General features: G+C 35.4%; 1 pseudogene; it reads right to left on the reverse strand.

Moving 5' to 3' along the window:
• Nucleotides 1–7,273: 7,273 nt before the first annotated feature.
• Nucleotides 7,274–7,747, reverse strand: LOC143531865 (ethylene-responsive transcription factor ERF109 pseudogene; annotated as a pseudogene).
• Between the last annotated feature and the right edge of the window lie 240 nt (nucleotides 7,748–7,987).

The following is a 7,987-nucleotide window of genomic DNA, read 5'->3' on the forward strand; positions in this document are numbered from 1 at the left end:
TATATCCGTCGCCGGAATCTTTTTCCCGACTTTTCGGAATATTCCATGAAGTTAAGGATCTGGAAATATCCTCCGGCGGGTCTAGAAAAGTCGGACATGACGACTGCTTTCAGCCAACAGGGCGTATGCTCGTTTTCTTGTACTAATTTCAACCACTACGGCGACATGCCACCGCAACCACCACACCTGGTTTCGTCATAACCAGCAGCGCCACTAAGTCCAAAGTGCCCACAAGTGCACATCCATACTGGGAAGATATAAAGAACACCGGTGGAACAGTTTGTTCATAAATTAAAACGATATGGAGGTTGAAGACATTACGGCCAAAAGGCCCAAGATAACCTCGGAGTTCATACGAATTCACAAAGACGCTTTAAGAACAAGCATCAAAGAGCAAGAGTGGAAAGAACATTTCAAGTGTCTACAGAACATTTAGATCTACATAAGTTTGGTAAAAATAGGGAAACGAAGAGGCTTGGTTTTGAGCCCATTCTGCCCAGGTTTGAACCATTTCAACTCAGTTTGGAGTCCTCTTCCGCTCACGCTCAAGCCCATTTAGTTCAAGACAGTAAGTGTTCCAGTGGGATCCCGTCCAGTGGAACAACAAAATCTTGTCGATATATTACGGCTGACTCCGGGCTCTCGATGGTACCTTCATTCTTAGTGAAAATAATTGGTTTGTTTTCTTCATCATGTTTACATTACTTTAGCACCTGATGGTTGGGTAAAAGCTAGTTATTATTATATATTAATTAGTTATATTTAGGTCAATAAATGAATGAACATTGGTACTTCAAACATTGCTATGTGTTTTCAGGACATTGGACGTTATGGAGCTTAATCGAGCTAATTCAGAGTCATCCATATGAAGATTAAGCAAGCCTCGAGAAGATGGAAGCATGGGGAAACATATATGGATGGTTAAGAAGGATTTGGGAAAGGATTGGATGAGAAACCTGAAGCCGAAGCGAAAACTGAACAAGAGTACGGGTTACCAGGAAAGTGTCTTTTAGTAAAACGAGCATATCTCAACCTAGAAAATGAGTTACGGAATCCATAATATATGAATTTTGGGTTTCTCGACGAGACGAATCTGAATATGAAGTCAGTTTTTCCTTCGTACGACGCGAAGGATCTGAGAGAGGCATCTTCGCGCGACGTAAAGATGTAATTATCTGAGCCTGACTATTTTATCCTTAGCGCAACGCGAAGATGAAGCCCATGGCAACTTTGCGCGACGAGAACCGACATAAAACCGAAAAACATTAGGGTTAATCACTATATAAACCCATCTAAACCCCTATTCGTCATACCATTATTTCCAGAAGCAAAAGGGGCAGCCTAGGTGATTTTCCACCATTCCGAAGTTTCCGGTTCGTCTCGGGTTTGCATGTTCATCAAAGATAAGTTATTTGATTAATATGTCGATGCTTGGCTAAACTTTCGTGTTTGTTCTAGGTTAAGGTTTTGTGTAATTCTCCTTAAGACCAGATTTATTGTGCTTCATGATAATAACTTGATTGAGTTTATTGCTTTAATTTTGTTCAAATATTGCTTGGTTGTTTAAACAATTCATGTTTTTTATTATTGATTAATACATCACTTGTTTGGTTTTGTTCATCAACACTTAGAGTTAGGCTCTTGTATCATTAGACTAATAATCATCGGTTAATGTTACTTAATAAGTTGTCATAAAACATAAATTGGTAATTGTGTAGATCGAGTTCAGTTGTGTCAAAAATTCGGTTAGGGTATCGTTTTTCATCACAATCAAACTACTAGGTCTAGTAATTACTGCGCAATCAAGACAAGTGAATATGGGATTAAGTTGAAGAACACATTATCCAAACCTAGAATGAATACCTTTTTATTAATATTGTTTACAAATCTTTAAAAGTAAACGTTTTATTTTAATTAAATCTTTTCAAAAACCGCTTGACATCGTCTGTCCACTTAAGTTAATTAATTAGTTAAAAATATAAACTTGTACTTTCCTTGAGTCCCTGTGGAGACAACCTTACTTACCCGTACTAGTTATAGGTATTTAAGTTATTAGAATTAATTGTTTTTGAGTAGACCGAGACAGCCTATGTCAAATGGATTTGGAGGGAAACAGCCTCCTGTGCAATTGATCCGGTTGGTGGCCTAATGCACGGCTGTCCCAGGATAGGAGGCGTAACCCATGGGATAAAGATCCAGGAAGTCGCCGGACCAAAGGAAAGCAAGATAGACTAGTAGATACGATTAACTGATGGACATTATGTATAATGTCTCCCCTCTATAAAAAGGAAAGGGGGAGAACAATGTGAAGGCAATCAACGTGTAATCACATAACACTCATTCATATAAGCTGATCACCATTCTCGCTAACTTGGTAGGAACTTTACCCCTCCGGAAATAGGTTTCAACAATCTACAACAACAGTCTGACGAGATTCCCATTTATAGGTCAACGATGCTGAGTCGGTTGTGGAGCAGTGGTGGTACCTGGGGGCATGGCGAGTAATGGAGAACGAGTCCCGGCCAATACTTAGAACATAAAAAGTTGATTCAATCGTTACTACTCCACTGCCCCTCATTCTTCAACCTTCGATTCACATATCTTAACAAGCTAACCCAAATTCACCAATTCCGTTAATTAGATCGGGTTGTCGCCAGTGAATTGCCGGGATTTCGTCAGAGAACGATTGAATTCAATCTGGATTAAAGATCAACAGATTCAAGATTCATGATTATTAAGAGTTGATTCAATTTATTTCAATTCTATATAAAAGCCAAGCATCGAATTTGATCATGTTGCTTCACAAGCAAAAATCCATTTATTTCCTCTTCTTTACCAATTCAAACATGTTGTATACAAGATATGAAATATATACCAATTACGCAACATGAATTGTTGGTTTATTCACTGGATGAAGATGGGTTTGTTGATGAAGATGGGTTCTGAACCTTTGATGAAGATGGGTTTTTTAAAGTATTATTATTATTATTATGTGTGAAAAGACAACTTTACCCTGGGATTTAAAGTCAAACAAACGGTCAGACAAACGGAAAACCCAAATTCCAAAAAAGGACCAGCACATCGGCCTTATCTGCGAAAGTGTCGCTGTGAGGTTGAAAGCTGCGTTTTTAGTTTCATCATAAGAACCATAACTGCAATTAAGTCTTTATTATTATATCCCTAATGAGGATCGAACCGCTGAAAGCAAACCACTTTTACCACTGCATCAAATGGCGTGCAATAAATTATTTTTATATTACATAAAATATAGTTTTTTTAGTAACTTTTGATTAGTTAATTTTTGTGAATATAGATATGTTAATCATACATTAACCGATATAAGGAATACTCCCTAGATACACATGTGAAAAATTAAATCTACGTATAAAGGATAAACATACTTTTCAACTTCCACTAAATTAACATCTACTTTTTGCGCTTCAATAGATCTCGAATTATAATTTTAATGTGGATCCGTCGGCTATGTGGACCCAACAGAGAAATGTCACGTGTCATTTTAGAATGAAAACCCTTTACGTGACACAAATTGTTCCGACAACTATATAAAATAGTTTTCATATTAGAGATTCCCCTATTAATGTTCTATAAAAGTTTTTTTTTAATAAAAGATTATATGAACATACCTTTTGAGTTTAATCATTTTCATCTTTGAAGTGTTGTGTAGTAGTTTTGGTTTTATTTTCTCAAGATGCAAAAGTGTGCAAAAGGAGATTTGATTCGTTTTATATTCAAGTTTGTTAAGTTGGCAATTTTAATTTTAACAATTAATTTGAGCTATATCTTCAAGTTTAACAATTTGGAAAATTTTAATAAAATAGTAGGTATTTTTGATAAAGATATTTTTTCTCTTAAAGTAGTAGATTTAATATAAAAAAAATGGTTTTTTGGTATCTAACAATGGAACAAATGAGATTTAGTTGTCCAGCCATCTGAGATGGCTGGATTGAATTCCTCTCTCCTAGTGGCAATCCACGTAGGCGACGTGTAAATGTATGGTGACTGGATCAACCATTTGAGATGGCTAGATCCAACTTTATTTCCTTTCACATAATTCTGACACGTGGCACCACCATATGAGACCAGTCATTTGAGATAGTCGAATTCATTTACAATCATGACAACCTTTCACGGGTGTATTGTTGGTGTAACATAAATTAATATGTCAATTATCACCAATCAAATGACTATGTAAACTTAGTAAATATATTTTATATACTTTTATAATTATCCTAATAATAAAAAAAAGTGTTCGTTGGAGCATGGAGTGTTGTATAACCGTCGTTATATTAATTATAATGTTATTATATATCTATATGTTGTTATATTATTTTTAATGTAGACGATAAGATATTAACTATGTACTTTATTTAGTGTTGTATAACATAGTTATATCAATTATAATGTTGTTTGTTTAACAGTTTATCTAGAGACCTTATGAAATTCGTGTGGGGCATTTACCTGCATCGTGCAGAGACGAGGAGGGTAGTTGGTGTAGCGAGTTCCATCTAATTTTCTGGGAGGTCGTTGAATATCATTCACCATTAACGATTTAAAGACAATTTGGCTTGAGGCAAGGGATCCTTACAACTCCAACACTCTATATAAGAGACGAGCACCACAAGTTGCATCACATAAATCGTGCCGGGGAAGGCGAACAAAAACTGATTAATTGAACATTCCTGATCTTGGAAGAATCTTCATAATCAAGTTGTAACGGGGTTCCCGGTGACGACGACTATATGCAATTGGGCTCATACAGTTTTATATGTTACTGATCCGCGGGCACTCCCGATAAAGCCTCCCAGCTTTCAGGATGACAGGGGCAGAGCCCGACTTTTGGTTTCTACACATCATTCAAATTAAGCATAAAAAATTTTTATATACATAAAGAACTTATAAAAATGTTATTGTCAAACAAACAACATTATAATTGATATAACTATGGTTATACAACACTAAATAAAAGTACATAGTTAATATCATATCGTCTACATTAAAAGTAATATAACAACATATATATACATAACAACATTATAATTAATATAACGACGGTTATACAACACTCCATGCTCCGACGAACATTTTTTTATTATTAGGATAATTATAAATAGTATATAAAAAATATTAAGTTTACATAGTCGTTTGATTGGTGAGAATTGGCATATTAATTTATGTTACACCAACAATACACCTGTGAAAGGTTGTCATGATTCTAAATGAATTCGACTATCTCAAATGGTTGTTCTCATATGGTGGTGCCATGTGTCAGAATAATGTGCAAGTGAATAAAACTGGATCTAGCCACCTTGGATTGCTGATCCAGTCATCATACATTTACACGTCGCCGCCTACGTGGATTGCCACTAGAAAAGAGGAATTCAATCCAGCCATCACACCAAAATCCATCTGCTCTATTGTCAGATACCTAAAAACCATTTTCTTTGTATTAAAACTACTACTTTAATAAAAAAAATCTTTTAATAAGAGGGGTCATTTCCAAGACTACTTTTATCCTTGTTTCGCTATAAACTTTATTTAAGTTGTCTTTGTTTTTTTATGCACAACGGTTACCATAGTGAACGAACCAAACTTATTTAGTAATTTTATTATTTAACCAAATCTTTTTTGAAATGCGAATTTTAGTTATCAAACTCTTGAAGTGCTAAACTAGACATGTGTTACACAAATTGTTTATTACAGGTAACGACGCTACCGTAAGAATCAAATCGATACCAACCGAGCTTTTACCATATCCGACGACAACGCGCAAGTTAAAAACAACTAGAAGTTTAGTATATTATACAGACAACAACGCTACCGAAGAATCGAATCGATACCGACCAAGCTTTTACCATATCCCTGCACAACGAGCAAGTTAAAAGCAACTAGAAGTTTAGTATATTATACTTGTATAGACCACATAAGACCTATATATACGTTGGCCTTCTTAGTATTGAAACCTGAAAGACACATTCAATTAAATAACAAAAAATATTTATTTTTCAGGTTTTAATTGCGCATCTCTCTCAATTAACTACATTCATATGGTTATCATTATCATATGATATTATGGTTATCATTCGGTGAACATTCGTGAACTGTTCGGCGGGAAGTTTGTTTATGTTCGTTTATTTAATAAACGAACGAACTTGAACAAAAAACTTGTGTTCGGTTGATAAACGAACGAACATGAACACATGTTCCGTTCGTTCATTTATGAACATGAACGTTCGTTTATGTTCGCTTATTTATGTTCATTTATGTTTGTTCATTTATGTTCGTTTATGTATTAATAAAATATAATTAAATATTATCTAGATAGGTCATCTGCTTAAAAGTTTTATATTTGTTAATTTGTTTTTATTTAGGTGTCTTTATTTAAGTTCGTTTATGTTTGTTTGTGTTCATTTACATTTGTTCATGTATGTTCATCTATCTTTGTTTAGTTATGTTCGTTAGATTTTAAACAAACGAACACAAATGTCTCTTTTTAAATAAACGAACATGAACATAAATATTTGTTCAATTAAGTATCTGTGTTCTTAATGAACGAACACGAACATGCCACTTTTTGTGTTCATTCGATTCGTTTACAGGCTTTCAATATTAACATTGATGATTACATCAGTCTCAATCTCTAGGCTTTTCTGATTTTATTTGTGTTCGTGAACCGTTATTGAACACATTAATTTCCTTAATGAACGAATACAAACATAAAATCTCGTTCGGTAAGTGTTCGTGAATCGTTCGTGAACATATTATTTTCTTAACGAACGAACATGAACAAGACCTTGTTCATGTTCGTTTAAAGCCCTAGCTGCATATAGATGGAAAGAAAAAAACAATCAAACTTCAAACGAGATCGACAATGACTAATTAATATATATTAATTACTTTTCTTTTCTAGGTTTTTATTATATAGATAAAATATAAGAAAAAAACACACATCAGGAGTATTATTTTACATTTTTTTGTTTCTTTTAGACGTTCGAGATAGTTCCCTGCTCATTAAGCAAACGAACCAGACACTTCATACTACAAATCTTGAGACACGTACATCACCTTCTCAATAAAATAAAAAAAACCTCTGTCTAATAAATTTATTAGAAAAAAAAAATCACATCAACCCCTAGCTCTTTATCTAACACTTTGCACACACATAATTGCATGCATAACCCTAAACACAAAGTCACCATAATCATTAACCCATCAAAAGCACTTCAACTTGATTGATGATTGATCTATATTAATATCATTGAGATAATTTCATGCATGCTTCATTTACTTGTTTTTCAAGGTAATCACTCTCGGGAAAATTAGTCTTTGCTTTAACCCCACGAAAGTGTATGGCGGCTCGGTCGTATGCTCGGGCGGCAAGCTCTGCCGTCTCGAACGTGCCGAGCCACACTCTCACTTTCCGCATCGGATCCCGAATTTCCGCGGCCCATGTCCCCCATTGCCTCTGCCGTACTCCCCTATACAGCCGCTTCCTCTTCTTCCCACAAGGTGCATTTTGCCAAAAGTAGTTGCACCCTAAACAACCTTCAATGTTACACACTTTGCATACTTCCATTGGGTGTGCACATAGTGACATCATCAGGTGGTTTGTGGTGGTGTGGCCGCAGACTACGGTTTTGAGGGCGGAGACTATGATGGAATGCTCTTCGTCAGCGGTTATTGGACGCCGGAAACAATCTTGGTCCGGTTGTATATTAATATTGTGCATGGTGTTTGTATGTTTGTGTGTTTGAAATGAAACAGTTGGGAGAGTAAATTAGTGTGGATGTTTATATAGTAGGATTAAGGTTTGTAGGGTTAGTTGTACATGGTGGTTGATGATGACGTGCCACGTGTGAAGAAAGCGTATGGGTTGCTGACGTCGGGTTAAGTGTAAAACGTGGCACTCGTAAGAGTAAGACGTGGCAGGTGTAGAAGAAGTAACTTATGGAGGTAAGTTGGTTCTAGA

Source organism: Bidens hawaiensis, unplaced genomic scaffold (assembly GCF_021521415.1).
Source record: "Bidens hawaiensis isolate Kalapana, Puna unplaced genomic scaffold, B.hawaiensis_p1.1 tig00009272_1, whole genome shotgun sequence".
Lineage (NCBI taxonomy): Eukaryota > Viridiplantae > Streptophyta > Magnoliopsida > Asterales > Asteraceae > Bidens > Bidens hawaiensis.